Source organism: Lonchura striata, chromosome 32 (assembly GCF_050655825.1).
Source record: "Lonchura striata isolate lonStrDom1 chromosome 32, ASM5065582v1, whole genome shotgun sequence".
In the NCBI taxonomy this organism is placed as follows: domain Eukaryota; kingdom Metazoa; phylum Chordata; class Aves; order Passeriformes; family Estrildidae; genus Lonchura; species Lonchura striata.
Window position 1 is genome coordinate 3,902,126 of NC_140734.1, and position 19,988 is coordinate 3,922,113.

The 19,988-nt window shown below is 49.4% G+C and overlaps 1 pseudogene; it reads right to left on the reverse strand.

Annotated features, from left to right (window-relative positions):
* Window positions 1–7,599: 7,599 nt before the first annotated feature.
* LOC144247828 (serine/threonine-protein kinase pim-1-like) overlaps window positions 7,600–19,988 on the reverse strand; it is a 46,079-nt pseudogene continuing 33,690 nt past the window's right edge.

The following is a 19,988-nucleotide window of genomic DNA, read 5'->3' on the forward strand; positions in this document are numbered from 1 at the left end:
CTCCCTGGAGCTGCCAGCAGCTCTAAACCCAGCCCCAGCCGAGGCCAGGGCTTGGCAGCAGCAGCAGGAGCAGCTCAGGCTCCCTGGGGCCAGCAAAGGAGCTGTGAAAGGCTCAGCCCTGGGGCACAGCCCTGGGCTCAGCCCATTCCCTCTCTGCTCTTCTCTGGGGCTGCACAGAGCACACAGAAGGACACACTGACATTGTACATGGGTGGAAGATGGACAGCTAAATGCTCCTTCCTCCCACTGACAGCGATCCTCCTGTGGGATTGCTGTTGGGCACAGGAGTAGGAATTTGGGGGAGAGGATTTCCAGAATCCATCAAACTTCAAAGGATCTTAGAGGAAATCTCACATAAATATTTATCTGGACAATGATTTCTCTGTTAGGAAAGGTTTGCTGTAACCTACCTTTACCAGACTCCAAGATCCTTAAACCGTGGTTTACCAGTCTTTCCAAACGCTGCAAGTCACGGTCCCAACCTAGAAAGGAGCTCAGATGGGAAATGTTCCATGGTGTGCTGGGATCCCCCCCTTCTATGGGGAAGTGAGCACTTCAAGGGGCTCAGGTAATGCTGTGAGCCCGCACTGCCAAGCAGCAGAGAGGGCAGCTCAAGGCTCAGCAGGGCTCAGGCCCAGAGGCACAGCAATTACCTCCTGTGACTGTGCCTGGCAGCGCCTCCCTTCCTGCAGCAGAGGCTGACAGTGAGCCACTGCTTCCACTGGGAAGCTCAGCCTTCAGCACAGCCTCTCCTTCCATCTCTGGGGAAAGGAAAAGGGAAAGCTGGATCAGGTGGGGCTGTTCCCCAGCAGGAAGGGGGCATCTTCAGGAGGCAAAGCTTGTCTAAGTCATGGATGAGATTCAGGATAAAGACCAGGTTATAGGGGCTGCTCCAGGGCCCACCCTCCTCCAAACATCTGCCCCTCCAGAAGTGCTCAGTGACTGGGAAATTTCAGGGGATCTCAGGGTGTGCATGGGCCATGGGCTCCCTGTGAGCTAGTGCCAAATGCCTTCCTGCAGAGGCTGGGGAGAAGCTGCAGCCAGCCCAGGCTTGGTAACAGCCCTGTAGGCCGTGAGAGCAGCACTGGGGCAGCGAGGCTGCCATGAATCCCTTCCCACTGTGTCAAGCACAGCCTGTCCAGATGTGCAGGGAAAGATCCTGGCTTCTGGGTCCCAGGGGAAGGGGGAGGGAAATGCACCCACCATGGCGTCTCTCCAGATCACTCAGCATCTTCTCTATGTGTTTGTATGTCTCTAGAGCCTTATTGTTTCCTGTAGGTTTGTTCTTCCCTTAAGAGGAGTATTTGCATTTCAGATGGATGGATCCCACAAAACCATGGCTCAGCCTGTGGTGTCATCAGGGACACACAACTCACCCCTGCGATGGGAGCCGGATTTGTGTTCAGCAACCAGGAAAGGAGCCTGAAAGGTCCTCCCTGCAGCCACACCTGCAACTCAATAGCAACAGAAGCTTCTGTCAGCTGGTTCCTGCCAGGTTGTCAGTGATTATTCTTTTAGGAACATTATCAGTATACCTGCACGAGCCTTAAGAGGCAGGAAATCTTCATGGAGCCAAGATGCTGGAGAAGCCTTCCTAGCATGCTCATCTAGAAGGGAGCACAGATGAGAACCAGTTCCTGATGTGCTGGGATCCCCCTCTGCCTGTGGGAACTTGGCACTGCAAGGGGCTCGGGGCAAGGCTGTGGGAGCCAGATGTGAAAGGACAAGGCCAAAGCTGCACAGGGGTCTGGGCAGCTCTGGGCTGTCTCTTGGCCAGTCTCCACACTTTTGTAAGCCCTGGGCCACATCCCTGGGAGGGCAGCTGGATCAGCCCAGGGCGCACGAGTCTTCACTCCCTCCCACAGAGGAAACCCTCCCTAAAGCCCAGGGAAAACCATCCACAGCACTTCCCGGGAAGCAGGGAGCGCTGTCCTGGGAAAGGGCAGCCAGGCTGCTGGCTCACCTGCTCCCCGCACTTGCAGCGGAGCAGCCTGGGCAGCCCTGGCAGGCAGGGCCACGGCCAGGAGGAGCAGGAGGAGGAGGCGCAGAGCAAGGGCCATGGTGCCTTGCCCTGTGCCAGTCCCGCCGCTCTCGCTGCCACCACTGTCCTGAGGCCGCTGTCCCAATGTCAGCACCACTGCTGCCACCGCCGCTGCTGCCGCAGCAGTTGTGCTCCAGGACTGCCTGCTGGGGCCTTGTGGTGCTCTGCAACCACGGGGCTCTGGGACCTCTGTGACCTCAGAGCCTGCTGTGAGCTCAGCCTGCTGTGACCCCAGAGCCTGCTGTGACCTCATGGCCTTAGCTGTACCCCCAGAGTCCACTCCCTTCTGTACAAATAAACTGCCCTGTCTGTAAATGTTTTGCTTCATCCAAGGGCCATTGCTCAGCAAAACCTTTCTTTTGCCTGCTGACATTGCTGGTCAGACTGTGTCCCTGCAGATGCTCTTGATTGTAGACGTACAAATTTATTTTATTGTTTCCTTGTTAGATGGTTTGTTCTGTTGTACCCCCATGTTCTCCCTGAGTTTGTTCACCCCTGGGTTTTACCCTCCCTCAAAGCTGACCCTCATGCCATTCCCCACCCCTTGTTCCAGCTCTTTCCCTGCCTGTCACAGCAACCCAGCCCCATGGTCCCCGAACCTTCCCTGTCACTGTCACATCAGGCCAATCCCTGATTGCAACACCCCTTTGGGATGCCCCAATTCCTCAAGGCCCCACTGGCCCCTGTGACCCATCCTCTCCACCCTCCTACCCCAATGGTCTCCAGACGCTGGATGTGATCCCGTCACTTCTCCCCTGAGGAATTGCTCTTGGTGGATCTTGCACAGGAGTGCCTGGGGCTCTTTGTTTCTGCTCTCTTCACCTGAAATAAACTCTTTCTTGTGGAGCCTCAAGACGGAGAGCTGCCTCCTCTCTCCTCTGCCCGGTCCCTGTTGTGGCTTATGTCTGGCACCTTAGAGCAAGTGGCTCTAAAGGTTCTGCTTTGGTAAATGCCCATAGTGAGGGAGTTCCCCACTCCTGGTATGGTGTCGGAGTTTTAAGAGCTAGACTGAGTTCTGGTAGTGACTCCACCAATCTACAGAATGCCCCTTCTTCAGTGCCTGCTCTGGTGCTCTGCCATCTCACACACCAGAGTGGGATTCACATACTGCAGCCCAGAGTTAGGTTTTTGCAACATTGAAATGGGTGTGGTCAGCAGGATTGCTGGGGATCTATCTCTGCAGAACTAAACAAATTGTGTGCACCATCCCAGGCTGGACTTAAATAGGCACAGGAATTTTGGAAGGATAAGCACAAGATAGCAGACAACAATTTAAAAATCAGATGAACATAAAAGGAGGAAAGACTAAAGGAGTGCACATTTGGGGGTTTATTTTTCTTGAGTGCAAAGCAAAATCAGAAGGTCCTAAGTGCCCAAAAGATTGGAAATGTGGAATGTCCTCCATAGCAGAGTGTTAGACCTCTGGATCCTTAAAACAATTTTATTGTGCTGGAACAGTGGCAGTTTGAGCTGGTGCCTCTGGGGGACCCTGAACAAAGAACCTCTGGGCTTTTATACCCTGCCAGCTGAAGTGTGATAGTCTGGGGCCTTCCTGCTGTGTCCGAGTGGCCGGTCACTGGCTGGCACCACAGGTCCCCAGGTCCTCTGCTGAGCCATCCCTCTCTTGCAGTCAAGTTTAGTCTGTCACTTTTGTTTTTTGTCTCTGATCCACCACCAGGACCACAAGAGCATATCGTCCTGAGGATGTACAAATGCCTGTTCTTGCTGGAACATTGCTGTTGCGTGACACCCTGCAGGCAGAGCGGGCAGCTGTAGGGATGTTGTCTCGTTTCCCTGGTGCCAGCCCTGCTGCATGCATCAGAGCTCCTGGGTGTTGGTGCTCGCTGGGATTTGGCCTGGCACTGAAGAGAGCCTGACAGAGGAATGATTGTACAACAGGGGACATGATACTGTAAAATCAATCCAAATAGGGAGGGCTACGTGACCGCTGCAAAGTTCGCATAACCCTGAAGAGCAGATAGTGTGCAGAAAGCAGGATATTGAAACTGCTTGGTATATAGAAATAGATAGAGAAGAACAAAGAAGTACTGCACTGTTCTAACTGCAAGGCCAGCTGGACAGGCGAGTATCATTCACAAAGATAGTTTTAAGATAATAGTACAAGTCACATAGCAACCAATCATGAGCTCGGCTTTTGCAACATGTATGAGCTAATTAACGAACATATATAAACTGTGTAATCTGTCACAATAAACTGAGACTTGATGATCATGATAGCATGAGTCTTGTCTCCCGTGGCACCCTCCAACACGGCACCACTGGGAGTGACAAAGCATCTTCAAGGAATCCCCACAGGTTAAACCACATGATTTAGCCTGGGATTTTAAGTTGTTTCTCAACTTGAAGAGAGCCTAAACAAGTCTGTAAAAGGCCTAAACAAGTGTCCTATGAATTCTCTCCCTGGCAAGTTCAGTTCCGCCCCCGAATGCCCCTCAGCGTTCTCAAGGCAGTGGCAGGAGCCGGGTGCTGACCCGGAGCCCCGTTGGGCAGGGAGAGCGCGGCACAGAGCGAGCCCTTGGCGCCCGGGATGGCCACAGGCCCGGGAGAGCCGGGCGGGCAGCGCCAGGGCCCCGCTCAGGGCCCCCCGGGCTCCTCTGGCATCGGTTCCGTCCCCTCGGGCGCTGAGCGGTGCCGGTGCCGCCGCTCTGCCTGCGGGGCTGTCTGTGCCCGGCCCCGATGGAGGCAGGGCCGCGGCTGTGGCCCCTGGGCTCGGGGTGCCGCCTGCCCGGCGCTCAGCACCGCCCGTGCCGTGCCCGTGCAGCGCGACCCGGCGGGGCAGCTCCGCCTCGGCCCCTCGCCACAGCCGTCCCGGCACGGCGGCTGCCCCTGGGCCGCGGCAGCCCCGAGCCGGACGGGCCCGGCAGGAACCCGGGAGGGCTCCGTCCCCTGCGAGCCTCACAAGAGACTCCAGCCCCACTGCCTGCAGCAGGAGGGACGCAAAGCACCGGCACGCTTAGGAGAGCCCACAGCCCTCTCCACACCTGAAAGGAGACCCCAAACCCCGTCCTGTGCTCAGCAGAGACCCCCAGCGCCCTGCACACCTTGGGAGAGATCCCAACCCCCCTGCATGCCCACATAGGATTCCAAATCTCATGCATGACTTCCAGTGGACCCCAGTGCCCTCCATGTCTCAGAGGGAATCTAAAATATCCCTGTGTGTCTCAAAAGGGACCCAAGCCCCTTGTGCACCTTATGGGGTCTCCAAAGCCCCCATGTGCCTTATGGGGAAGCCCAGGGCAGCGGCACCAAGTGTTTTGCCCTGGAAATCAAGTGTGGTTGCAGCTGGGTTTTTGGAGAACAGTTGTTGGAACAAGGCCATTTTTCTATGGAATACCTGTTCCTAAAAATCTCTGTTGAAGACTCCAGAATAAGGCTATGTCTGGCCTGGGAACAGAGCTTGGAAACCCGGCTATGTGTCTAGGCCTGGGAAACTGCATAGTTTTACAAGGTTTGGGAATGAGATAGTAAGGACAGGCATAGCCTTGAAGATATGCTCAACAAAGATGAAATGGCCTTGGAAGACGTGACTTAGAGATGAGAACTTGGCTTGAAAACTTAGCTACAGCTCTAACTGCAAGTAGGGCAAATAAAACAAAGACCTTTGTAAATTAACCAATGAGAGCTTACTGCTGATTATGCTTGTAAAATACCTACATAAGTTAAGTGGCTTTTTGATTAAAGGAGAGTTTGGTATCAATCATATTGATTGCGTGCTTGTTTCCCCACCACTGTCATCATATTGGTGCCCGAACTCAGGGACTCGGTCTACGCCCCAGGGACTTGGTCTCTGCCCAGTCGCTCTGTGACCAGGACAGTGAGACCAGTACAACACCAAAAAGCAGCGTTCAGCAGGCTAAAAGGAGACAGATGCTGGCATAAGGAGTCACTCTTGTGCCTGAGTCTGCAAAACTCAAAACTCACCATCTGGGAGGAGCTACCCTGCTTACAAGGTGCAAAAGGCTGCACTAAAAAGGTATAGATTATAATGGAAAGCAATGTAACTCTTCAATTATGAGCTAGTTTCTTAAAGAAATGTGAATTAGCTGATATAGATCTTGATAAAGATCCACTGGCATATTATGGCCCAGCTCAAGGCTTGTTTAAAGCCTTGGGGGATCTCTTTGATGAGAAAGAATGGAGTGAATTTGGGAACTTTCTTTGGTTTAAGGTGATAGATGGTGATAAGGCTGCCTGAAAGCTAATGAAGGCTTGGTGTTCAGTCATAAATTGTTTGCAGAGGTATCAGGCAGAAAAGAAAGTTGCTGCTGTCGCTACTGCAACCTTGGAAGGAGTGAATAATCCACGAATGCATTCCTTAGGGGTAGACTACAATCCCACTCCTCCAGTAGGGAATATTATTGAGATAAGGAGCAGACCAAATGAGAAGCAACCTACTGCTCTTCCTGCAATTAATCCTGCCTCTAGTTCTGCTCAATTGCCCACAGATCCCCTCCCTGGGAGTGAACAATTTGCAACAGGGAATGAGAGACTCCTGGACAGCAAGGCAGAGCAGCTGCAGGATGAAATTGCTCAGAACCACCATAAAGGAGCTCTAATGATACCTACTGGTGCTCTTGCTAAACAAGAAACTTCTAAAGAATAACCAATAATACACAGAATAGATTGGTTAAGTATCAAAAAAAAGGCACTAAGTAATAAGGATAATGACATGTATTCTGCTATTACTGACACAGATTTTCAGGCTTTCCCTGTTGTCTGTACACCAAATCCAGCAGGAGGGATGACAGCTAATTATCATCCTTTAGATTGGAAATTACTTTCACAATTAAGAGCAACAGTTAATGACTGTGGGTTACACAGGGAGCCTGCAAAGCAAATGCTTGGTTACATATGGGGCTCAGGTTTGCTTCTTCCAGAAGACATTAAGGGTATCATGAGAATGATTATGACACAGTCTCAGTTGATGCTGTGGCAATCTCACTGGCTTCAATTGAGTGATCGTTTTGCTGGAATTCTACGACAGCCAAATGATCCTTTAAAAGGGGTGACAGTTGAACAGTTGATGGGTACATGACAGTTTTCCACGATTGAGATGCAGGCACAAGTAGGGGCTGAGAAATTAAAAGCTGCTATGCAATTAGCTAAAGAAGCAATTTCCAGGGTTAGAATAACACTAGTGTCTCCATCCTATATGTCCATAAAGCAATGCACAGAGGAATCTTTTGCCCCCTTTGTTGATAGGGTAACTGAAGCCATTAACCAAGCCTGTGTACAAGATTTATGAAAGGAAGTCTCTTACGACAGTGTATTTTAGAAAATTGTAATGTTTCTACCAGAAGTGTTCTTAATACAATGAGCATTGATGCATCAGTAGAGGAAATGCTAGAGAGAATGTTGAGAGTTCCTGCAGGTCGACAGGCAATGTTAGTTGAGGCACTCAGGGATGTAGGGAAAGATTTGGTGCAAGGCCAAACGCAAGCCTTTGCTGCTCTAACTCCATTGCAACCTATAAATAATTCTAAGCAACAACAACCTTGTCCAAAGTGCTTCAGGTGTGGGAAAATAGTACATTTTCGTCATAACTGCAGAGAAGGGACAGTGTGGTGTAACAAATGTTCCATGAACTCCCACTCCACTGAAGCCTGCAGAGAATCGGGAAACGCGATGAGGAGCGTGAAGAGCCATGGCACGAAGACCCCAGCAGTGGCTCCTGTGTGGCAGGCCCCAAACAGCTACAGCCAGCCAGCTGCCTCTGGCCAGCCACAAGTGGAAGCCTCGGCCTGGACCTGGCAACCACAATAGACATTATGTTAATTGATAGAAAGCCTGTAAAGATCCCTACCAGGATCCAAGGACCAGTGATGCATAAAGAAAACCCTTGTGGTGCACTTTTTTTGGGTCGTTCTTCATCAGGTTTAAAAGGACTTTTTGTATTACCTGGAATAATTGATGCTGATTTTACAGGTGAAATCCTTATTGTTGCTGTGACATTTTATCTACCTCTGATTATTCCTGATGGCAGCAAAATTGCTCAGCTTGTACCCACTCTGCAGCTGACAGAAGCTGCCTCTTCCGTTATGCAACAGCAGAGGGGATGAGAGGGTTTTGGATCTACAGGAGGTATTGCTTTATTATGTTTGCTGATGGAGGAACGGCCAAAAGCTCCTGTTCTTTTGGAAAATGGCCAACAGAGACTGCAGCTATCTGCACTCCGTGATACTGGAGCTGACATCACCATTGTCAGCAAGGACTGCCAGCTGGCCTGGCAGCTGGCCTCTGCTCCAAATGCTCTCTGGTGTAGAGGGAGTAGGAGGTTCAGCTTCAGTTTGTAAGAGCAAGGGCAAAATTTGTTTATCACTGGATGGTCCCACTTGTGTACAATTTGTTACTCTTATGTCATTACCACACAATGTTCAAGCATTAATTGGCCATGACATTCTCATGCAACTAGGTGCTCTCCTTGTGACAAAAGATAATTTTTAGTAGCAGTCACTACTTGGGCTTTCCCGATCCCCCTAACCTGGAAATCTGATGATCCAGTGTGGATCAAGCAGTGGCCGCTAAAAAGAGAAAGCCTACAACAAGCTCATTGCCTTGTTACTGAACAGTTACAGCAAGGTCACATTAAACCTTCTACTAGTCCCTGGAATACTCCAATATTTGTTATTAAGAAAAAATCAGGAAAATTTTATCTGCTGCATGATTTATGTGCAGTCAATGCCCAGATGGAAACAATGGGGGCCTTACAGCCAGGTCTCCCAAATCCAGCTGTGCTGCCTGATGGTTGGAATCTCCTTATAATTGATTTAAAAGACTGTTTCTTTCTAATTGGCCTTCACCAAAAGGATACCAAAAGATTTGCATTTACCTTACCCTCTTTAAATCGTGAGGCACCAGTGAGCAGATATCAGTGGACGACCCTTCCCCAGGGAATGAGCAACAGTCCTGTGCTGTGCCAACTTTTTGTGGATGCTGCTCTGTTACCTGTTGGAGCTGCTTTTCCTGACATGGTGATATATCACTACATGGATGATATTCTGTTGGCACAAGAAAGCTTGTTCGCTGCTCAGCAGGAGGCTTTCATTCTTGCGCAGTTACTGAGTAAAAACTTGTGTGTTGCTCCGAAGAAAATACAGGGTTCTGCTCCCTGGAAATATTTAGACTGGGTGATTTCTGACATGCATATTCGGCCACAGAACGTTGATTTGCATCTGCAGTTAAAAAACTTACATGACATGCAACGATTTATGGGGGATATAGAATGGCTTCGTCCTGTTGTTGGTATTTCTAATGCTGATCTTGATGAACTGCGACCACTGCTGAAAGGCACAAATCCTGCTACACCAATTCACTTCCCTGACAAACAATGCGCAATTGTACTGGATATTGCTACTGCTGTTGCACAGAGAGCTGTGGATCACAGAGATCCTGACTTATCCATAGACATTACTATTCTGTCTCAGCCAAAACACCTGTTAGGTGCTCTCATTCAGCAGTTAAAAGACAGAGGGGGAAAGAAGGAGGATATAAAGGTATTAGAATGGGTGTTTGGACCTATACAACCTTGTAATTCCATCCAGCCACGTAGAGATATACTTGCACTATTAATTTGCAAAAGTCAGAAGCGTGTGTGTCTTGGTTAGACAAGACAGGAGTCTGTGAAAGAGGGCAAAGCCTCCTGTACAATGGAGAACGGCAAACCCCCCTCCCCCTGAATTACCAGGATCTTTAAATTAAAAGGCTCTCAGGCAAAGATATGGGAGTGGGAGTAACAATTCTTTACTAGGAGAAAACTGGACAACAATTTAAAAAAAGGCAAATGCAATCGGTACAAACAAAACCAGTGAAAGAAAAAGGTCTAGAACCTGAGGATTGCCAGTATCAGGTTTGCTGGGACAATTGCTTTCCCTTGCAATAGTTGATGAGTTGCAGCTGAAGTGGTGATCTTTAGAAGGGTATAGTTTTCCTCTGAAGATCTGGTGGCAGTGGGGCCGGTCTTCCTCTGCGCCGGGGTTGCCTCTGAGCTCCGCTGCCGTCGCCTCTGCGCGCCGGCTGCTTCGCTGCGAGTGCCGCCGAAGAGAGAGAGAGCGAGAGCTGCTTTTCTGGGAATCCCGCGAAGAGAGAGAGAGAGCTGCTTCTCTCGGAGTCCCGCGAAGAAGAGGGAGAGCTGCTTCTCTCGGAATCCCGCGAAGAGAGAGAGAGAGCTGCTTCTCTCGGAGTCCCGCGAAGAAGAGAGCGAGCTGCTTCCCCCCTCTGGGTGGGACCCCTCACGGTGTTACATTTTTTCAGCCCTTCATTGAATCAGTCAAAGGTGTATACACAAACCATTGTCTCTGAGAGAGATAACAAAAAACCTGTCCAACCGGTTCGCCTTCGACAGATGGCAAATGGAATACAAGCTTATCTTACAACCCAGGACATTATCCACCCCTTATTCTATTTCCATCTGCACACCATGAAATCTTACACCCAGTTCTCTCTTAAGACTAAGTTTCCCTGTGGTACACAGCGGGTCTCCCCATCTTCCTGCATTACCCACCAAGTGTAACCAGGTCCTTGAGCAAAGACAATCCCACGAATGGGTTGGTCTTTGCCTGAGGTGGGATTAATCCAAACAGTTTTCCCTAAAATACCTTTCATATGTACTACAGGGACCTTATCTCCATCTACTGCGTGTAAGGGTTCTGACTGAGCAGGGCCAGCTCGATTGACAGACCCCCGGGTGTTGACCATCCAGGTTGCTTTTGCCAGGTTAATTTCCCAGTTTCTAAATGTTCCCCCACCGAGTGCCTTCAGGGTAGTCTTAAGGAGTCCGTTGCACCGTTCAACTTTGCCGGCAGCTGGAGCATGATAGGGAATATGATATATCCATTCGATACCATGTTCTCTGGCCCAGGTGTTGATAAGGCTGTTCTTGAAATGGGTGCCGTTGTCAGACTCAATTCTCTCAGGGGTGCCGTGTCTCCACAGGACTTGTTTTTCCAAGCCTAAGATGGTGTTCCGGGCAGTGGCATGAGGTACAGGGAAAGTCTCCAGCCATCCAGTGGTGGCTTCTACCATGGTCAGCACGTAGCGCTTGCCTTGGCGTGTCTGGGGCAGTGTGATGTAGTCAATCTGCCAGGCCTCCCCATACTTGTACTTGGACCACCGCCCACCATACCATAGGGGCTTCACTCTCTTGGCCTGTTTGATGGCAGCACACGTCTCACAGTCATGGATAACCTGGGAAACACTGTCCATGGTTAGATCCACCCCTCGGTCTCGTGCCCACTTGTAGGTGGCATCTCTGCCCTGATGACCTGAGGCATCATGAGCCCATCGAGCCAGGAACAACTCCCCCTTATGGTGCCAATCTAAGTCTATCTTTGACACCTCTATTTTTGCTGCCTGATCTACCTGCTCGTTGTTCCGGTGCTCCTCATTAGCCCGACTTTTGGGGACATGGGCATCTACATGACGGACTTTCACCGTCAGCTTTTCCACCCGAGAGGCAATGTCTTTCCATATATCAGCAGCCCAGATTGGCTTTCCTCTACGTTGCCAGTTGGCCTTTCTCCACCTTCCCAGCCAGCCCCACAGAGCATTGGCTACCATCCATGAATCAGTATAAAGGTAGAGCTTTGGCCACTTTTCCTTTTCAGCAATGTCCAGAGCCAGCTGAACGGCCTTGAGTTCAGCGAGTTGGCTCGATCCACCTTCTCCTTCGGTAGCTTGTGCAACTTGGCGTGTGGGGCTCCATACGGCTGCTTTCCACTTCCGGTTCATCCCTACGATGCGACAGGAACCGTCAGTGAAAAGAGCGTAGCAGGTCTCCTCTGCTGGTAGTTGGTTGTATGGTGGAGCTTCTTCAGCCCTTGCCACTTGTACCTGCTCCTCATCATCAGTGAGACCAAAGTTTTCACCTTCTGGCCAGTTCGTAATTATCTCCAAAATCCCAGGGCGATTCAGGTTTCCAATACGGGCGCGTTGAGTGATGAGGGCAATCCATTTGCTCCATGTGGCGTCAGTGGCATGGTGGGTAGTAGGAACCTTTCCTTTAAACATCCACCCCAGCACCGGTAGTCGGGGTGCCAGGAGGAGTTGTGTTTCTGTGCCAATTACTTCCGAGGCTGCTTGAACTCCTTCAAAGGCAGCCAAGATTTCCTTCTCTGTGGGAGTGTAGTTGGCTTCAGACCCTCTGTAACTTCGGCTCCAGAATCCCAGTGGTCGGCCTCGAGTCTCCCCAGGCACTTTCTGCCAAAGGCTCCAAGACAACCCATGGTTCCCGGCTGCAGAGTAGAGCACATTCTTGACCTCTGGTCCCGTTCTGACTGGGCCAAGGGCTACAGCATGAGCGATCTCCTGCTTGATCTGGGTGAAGGCTTGTTGCTGCTCAGGGCCCCAGTGGAAATCATTCTTCTTTCGGGTAACCAGATAAAGAGGGCTCACAATCTGGCTATACTCAGGAATGTGCATTCTCCAGAAACCTATGGCACCCAGGAAAGCTTGTGTTTCCTTTTTGCTGGTTGGTGGGGACATAGCTGTGATCTTGTTGATGACCTCAGTGGGAATCTGGCGCCGTCCATCTTGCCATTTCACTCCCAGGAACTGGATCTCTCGGGCAGGTCCCTTGACTTTGCTCTTCTTGATGGCAAAGCCAGCTTCTAGTAGTATCTGGATGATCCTCTCACCTTTCTCAAACACTTCTGCCGCTGTGCTCCCCCACACAATGATGTCATCAATGTATTGCAGGTGTTCTGGAGCCTCACCCTTTTCTAGTGCAGCCTGGATCAGTCCATGGCAGATGGTGGGGCTGTGTTTCCACCCCTGGGGCAGTCGGTTCCAGGTGTACTGCACGCCCCTCCAGGTGAAAGCAAACTGAGGCCTGCATTCTGCTGCCAGAGGAATGGAGAAAAACGCATTAGCAATATCAATGGTGGCATACCACTTTGCTGCCTTGGACTCCAGCTCGTACTGGAGTTCCAGCATGTCCGGCACAGCAGCGCTCAGCGGTGGAGTCACTTCATTTAAGCCACGATAGTCCACAGTCAATCTCCATTCTTTGTCAGATTTGCGCACAGGCCAGATGGGGCTGTTGAAGGGTGAGTGGGTTTTGCTGACCACCCCTTGGCTCTCCAGCTCCCGAATCATTTTGTGGATGGGGATCACGGCATCTCGATCCGTCCGATACTGCCGGCGGTGCACTGTCGAGGTCGCAATTGGCACGCGTTGTTCTTCCACCCTTAGGAGTCCTACTGCAGAGGGGTTTTCTGACAGTCCAGGCAAGGTGTTCAATTGCTTAATGTCTTCTGCCTCTACAGCGGCTATTCCAAAAGCCCACCTGAGTCCCTTTGGGTCTTTGTAATATCCGTTCCGGAGGAAGTCTATGCCTAGGATACACGGAGCATCTGGGCCAGTCACTATAGGGTGTTTCTTCCACTCCTTCCCAGTCAGGCTCACCTCAGCTTCCACCAGAGTCAATTGTTGTGATCCCCCTGTCACACCAGCAATGGAAACAGGCTCTGCCCCCACATGTCCCGATGGTATCAGAGTACACTGTGCACCAGTATCAACTAAAGCATCATATTTTTGTGGCTCTGATGTGCCAGGCCATCGGATCCACACTGTCCAGAAGATCCGGTTTTCCCGTGCCTCTCCCTGGCTAGAGACAGGGCCCCTCTAACACTGGTTATCATTCCTTCCCTGGGCATACATACTAGAGGTCCCTTCAAGGGGGTCTGACAGATCGTACCCACAAGCTTGGTCACGGGAGGTTGAGGCTACCTTCACTTTGGTGGAACTCCCCCGGTTAGAGTTTCCCTCTTTGAGTTGACGGACCCGTGCTGCCAGGACAGAAGTGGGTTTCCCATCCCACCTCCCCATGTCTTCCCCATGGTCACGCAGGAAGAACCACAGATTAGCCCTTGGGGTGTACCCTCTCTCTCTAGCTGGGGATTGTTGGGTGCTGATTCTGGGGCCTGTGACTCTCACGGGTGCTGTATTAACCTTCCTTATCTCCTCCCTCATCTCCTCTTTAAACTCCTTAATCACAGCTGAGATATGAGCCTGCATTGGGCCATTAATCATACTCTCATAATTCCTAAGTTTGTTGGCAACAGAACCTATTGTCTCCCGGTGGGTGTCAGCATTGATCGTTGCAATGAAGGTGGCGTATTGAGATGGCCCAAGATTTGCCAGACTCCACAGCATTTGTCCCGTACACCTGACCTTGTCAGGATCATTATTGTGTCGTCCATCCCTCCCAAAGAGTACCTCCAATACTGCCACTTCTCTCAGCTGTTGGATCCCTTCCTCGAGGGTCTTCCAGCGCATTCTATGATGGTGCTCTTGCATTCTCTCTCTGTGGATAAACCTCTCCCTGACACTCATTAAGAGCCGCTCCCAGAGAGAAAGGGACCCTGGTTCCCTTACAAAAACCTGATTTATACCCGAGTCCTGGGTCAAGGGTCCCAAGTTCCTTGCCTCACCACCGTCCAGCTGCACGCCTGTACCCATAAGATCCCAAACCCGGAGTAGCCAGGTAGCATAAGCCTCACGCCCTCGTCGCACAATGTCTTTATGCAGATTGCGAAGACTTTCGTACGTCAGGGACTCGGTGATGATAGCAATCTCTGGCTCCCCTGTGGGTTGTGAGGTTCCTCCATTCCTGTCCCTATCTGCAGGGTGCTCTGCTTTCACCTTAGACTTCCTTGTTTCTACCGGGGCCACTGCTGCTGACCGTGACTGCCCTTGTGGTTCAGCTGGAACCTGGACAGTTGTAACATTAGTGGGTTCCACAGCTGTACTATTAGACTGTCCCTCCTCAAGGCAAAGGGCCGGTTTCTCACCAGCTGGGGAAATGCACTCCTTCAGCATCTCTCGTATCTCCTTAACCAGAACCCTCACCCAATCTGGGCGGTTCATTTCTGAGGTGGGCTGTGGGGCAGGGTCAGGCTCTGGAGCAGCAGCATCTCGAGTCTCTGGTGTAGGTGTGAGGGTAGTTATCCAGGTTAATCTTCCCTTATCTCTGAATGCTAAATATAACAGGACTATCAGCAACACCACCCATTGTATGGTATCATTAGCACTTATAAAGGATCTTAACCCTTTGAGAACTGGTGGAACAGACCCAAAAAGATGGTTAAAAGGTTGAGAGAAAGTTTGCCCAGGTGCTATTTCCTCGCAGTAGGTACCGTTATTAAAGTAACCCCAAAAACATACAGTTAACGTGTGATAGCTATGAATCCATGTACCTGCCTTCCAGAGGAAATTAAAGATCCATGAATTCCTCACCCAATTAACCCAGAAGCCAAACTTGATAACAGACACCGTAGCCTTAGTTATAGGACCCATTTTTAGATAAGGGTCTGCAAATGGGAAAAGTATAGCTACGATCACATGCCACCCAAACCAAGGTAAACTAGACCACATGGTGATGCTGAAGATGTTTTTACACACAACAAAACCAAATTACTTAAGAACTGTTAATCCTTTTTCCCTCTCAATGCCCTCGGGCCTCACGTTGATGCGCCAAATTCTGTCTTGGTTAGACAAGACAGGAGTCTGTGAAAGAGGGCAAAGCCTCCTGTACAATGGAGAACGGCAAACCCCCCTCCCCCTGAATTACCAGGATCTTTAAATTAAAAGGCTCTCAGGCAAAGATATGGGAGTGGGAGTAACAATTCTTTACTAGGAGAAAACTGGACAACAATTTAAAAAAAGGCAAATGCAATCGGTACAAACAAAACCAGTGAAAGAAAAAGGTCTAGAACCTGAGGATTGCCAGTATCAGGTTTGCTGGGACAATTGCTTTCCCTTGCAATAGTTGATGAGTTGCAGCTGAAGTGGTGATCTTTAGAAGGGTATAGTTTTCCTCTGAAGATCTGGTGGCAGTGGGGGCCGGTCTTCCTCTGCGCCGGGGTTGCCTCTGAGCTCCGCTGCCGTCGCCTCTGCGCGCCGGCTGCTTCGCTGCGAGTGCCGCCGAAGAGAGAGAGAGCGAGAGCTGCTTTTCTGGGAATCCCGCGAAGAGAGAGAGAGAGCTGCTTCTCTCGGAGTCCCGCGAAGAAGAGGGAGAGCTGCTTCTCTCGGAATCCCGCGAAGAGAGAGAGAGAGCTGCTTCTCTCGGAGTCCCGCGAAGAAGAGAGCGAGCTGCTTCCCCCCTCTGGGTGGGACCCCTCACGGTGTTACATTTTTTCAGCCCTTCATTGAATCAGTCAAAGGTGTATACACAAACCATTGTCTCTGAGAGAGATAACAAAAAACCTGTCCAACCGGTTCGCCTTCGACAGATGGCAAATGGAATACAAGCTTATCTTACAACCCAGGACAGTGTGTTACAGGTCACTGGAGAAGAGCCACAAAGAATATTTTTTCCAATAAAACGGAATGATCTGGATTGGTTTTTGCAACACTCTCCTGAGTTACAAGCTAGCATTTTAGAATCTGGTGCAGAAATGCAATTGTCTCCACTATCTTCATTTATTTTACGCCGGATGTCATCACAGACTTGGCTGTCACAACCAAAATATAGTGAAACACCACTGATGGATGCTATCCCTGTATGCACAGATGCAGGCCCCAAGTCTCGAAAAGCTGCTCTCACCTGGAATGAGCAAGGACAATGGAATCATATCATTTTAGAGGGACAGAAATCAGGCACTTTGCAGAATTTAGAACTTTTAGCTATTTTTGTGCATTTTGTTGATGGATGCATGATCCTATAAATGTTGTGTCTGATTCCTTGTATGCAGTTGGAGTAGCACAGCATATTCAAGATGCATTGCTGCGAGAAGTACAGAATCAACTCCTGAATACAGTTTTTGCACAATTGCAATCAGCTATTAGACAGAGATCCGCTCCCTATGCTATTTTTCACATCAGGAGTCATAAGTGGATGGAAGGATTAGGGGAGGGCAATGCTCGTGCTGATCAGCTGGTATCAGTGACTGTACCCATGGACAATTTTACAAAAGCACACAATGCCCATGCCTCATTTCATAAGAATGCAGAAGGGCTATGATGTTGCTTTGATATTACCATGGAGGAAGCCCAAGGAAGTGTCAGAGCATATCCAGACTGCAGTCATCACAACGGACCAGGCCTTAGCCTGGGGGTAAACCCCCGAGGTCTAGGCCCCAATGAGTTGTAATAAATGGATTTGACTAATGTGAATGAATTTGGGCATTTACATAATGTCCATGTAGACATTGACACCTACAGTCACTTCATTTGGGCCTCCCCACAAGCTGGAGAGAAAGCAGTTCATGTTATTCAACATTAAACACTGTGCTTTGCTACCTTAGGGGTACCTAGAGTTATTAAAACAGATAATGGTCCTGCATGTGTAGGGAAGAAAGTTAATAGCTTTATGCAGCAATGGGGTGTTAAGCATATGACAGGAATACCACACTCTCCCACAGGACAAGCTATAATAGAAAGGGGAAATCAAACTCTAAAACAGTATCTTGCAAAATTTAAGATAATTACTGATCCTCAGGAAAGATTGGGAAAAGCATTGTTTACTTTAAATCATCTTTGTATATTTGCTGTTCACGATATGCCACCTGCCTATATACATGGGATACTTGCAAAACAGAAAGATGTTGATAAGCCAATGACCGCAATGTATAGGCATCCTGCTACAGGGATATGGTCAGGACCAGCACCTGTAAATTATATGGGTAGAGGTCATATGTGTGTGTCTACACCTACAGGGCCCTTGTGGGTTCCCAGTAAGTGGACACGTCCTGTTTCAACACGGCTGCCGACACCTCTGCCGAAGACCGAAGACTCCACAGAGGACGACTTCGGCTTGAGCCTATTCTACAGGAAATAAATAATGTTTTAGGGAACAAAATGATACTTTTGATTTTGATACTGTCAATCTTGTTGCAAGTTAATGCTTGGGCTCCTGCACAACCAAGAACAAACATATGGGTTACTTTAGCTAAGCTGACAACTCAGAGTGCTATTTGTCTGTCTCTAGCCTCCCCTGGAAATCCATTCTCTACCTGTCTGGTAGGGATACCTGTTGACAATTGGCCTTGCCCTCAGAACATACCATCTTATAAGGTGACAAATCCCCAAAATAATGTGGATAATTGGGATTCTTGGGTTCCTCACCTTCCCCCTGCTCCTCTTGAACCACAAGAGTTAGAACTTTTGGGATCAATTCAAGCTGATGCATGCATTGTTTTTAATTGGACTAGTATGCAGCAACAAAATCCTAACAAGTATCTGGTATCAGTAAATTCCAGTCTCCCATTATAGAGAAATTCTTCCTATTGGTGTAATTACACTTCAGCACATGTTTCAGTTTCTTCCAATTCTCCACTGCAGCTTCCTACTGGGTACTTTCTCATCTGTGGAGATCATGCCTGGTCTGGTATCCCTTCTAAACTCAAAGGAGGTCCCTGCACAATTGGTCCCCAGTGTGAACTGAATGGCCAGCAAGGGACTGGGGAAGGCTGGGACCCACAGTGATGGCAGTCATCCCTCCTGGTTACACACAGGACTCCTCGGCCCTTTCTGGGGTGCCCTGGATTGCCAAGGTCACGCTGAGAAAGTGTCTTTGCTGCCATCCTGTGCAGGATCATGCTTGGCCCATTATGGCCTCATGTCCCCTGTGTGTCATTGTCCTCTGACATTGCCTATGTCCCTGCACCCCTCTCAAGAGCAGGACTTTGGCACCAGCCCCAACGCTCCAAATCCACACGTTGGCTCTGTCCCTATGGTATCCCCACACGTACTTTATGGACAAGAATACCCCTTACTTAATCTAATAATTGATACCTGGCTAACAAGATAATGACCCATCACTCTCATTGGTTTGCCCCTACCTCCCTTCCTTCTTTTAGGTGCCGAGGAAACGAGTAATACTTGAGCTATGCTAAAAGCTGTGCAGAAAGAAGTAGTTACTTTGTACCCGGGGATGGGAATGAAGCACTTTCTAGAAATCAGCAAATTTAGCAGAACAAGCTAACTGCAAAAGGCTGTTTAACCACTGGCTATTTGAGCAGACAGTCTTGTAGAACATGTGCAGAAGCAGAGGTAAAAAAGTTGAAGCCTGAGGAAGCCTTCTGAGCCTTCATCCAAAATGACCAGCAGGAGGCTGACAACTGCCATCATTAAGCCCAGAGTGACACAAGCTCACCAGGAGACTGAATTGCAGAAAGTTTAATGCAGAAGCTTTCTCTTTTATAGACAGGTTTGACACATTCTACTTGATTGGCTAATTAACAAAAATATCTTTCTCACAAACAGTCCTTAAGAAGAACAGAAAATCAGAATAGAAAAACACCACCTGCTGGTTGTTTATACTAACAAGTTATCATCATTTCTGCAACTCCCTAAAAGGTCTCACAAGCCGCTGTGAAAAACGAATGTCATTTCTCCCTCTCTGGCCAGGCTGTCATCCACAGATGACCACCTTGTGCTGAAACTGCACATGTGCTACAAGGGTTTATATAAGGATGTAATTAGAATATATGTTGCAATATGAAGGTTAGGAAAATATAATGTGTACATTAAGTTAAAAAGTTTAAAAGCCTGTACTGTGAAATGAATGGACAAGTGAGTTTGTGGTGAAGCTATTGCCCTCACTCTGCTGTCAAATAAACCAAATAGCCGCTCTATAGGCCCTACACTATGGAGTGCTGTTTTCTGGCCTTCTTTTTGGGTGTCATAATCACAGTATGTTTCTCATCTTCTTCTTAGAACCTTCTAAGCATAAAGTGAGTAAGACAGCAAGTTGTGTATTGACAAGGTGGAAACAGGGTAAGTCAGGACAGAAGAAACATTTCCAAGTCCCCTGCTGGGACAGGAAAAGTTGGGAAACAGTTCTGGGGAAGAGTGTCCCTGCCACAGCCCTCAGCGCTGCCACCATGCACAGGATGGCGGCTGGGGCTGAGGCAGCCTCTGGGCTCGGTGGAGGCCTTCCAACACAGAACATTGTGCTGCTCCGGCCCCCGAGCAGCACAGAGCTGGC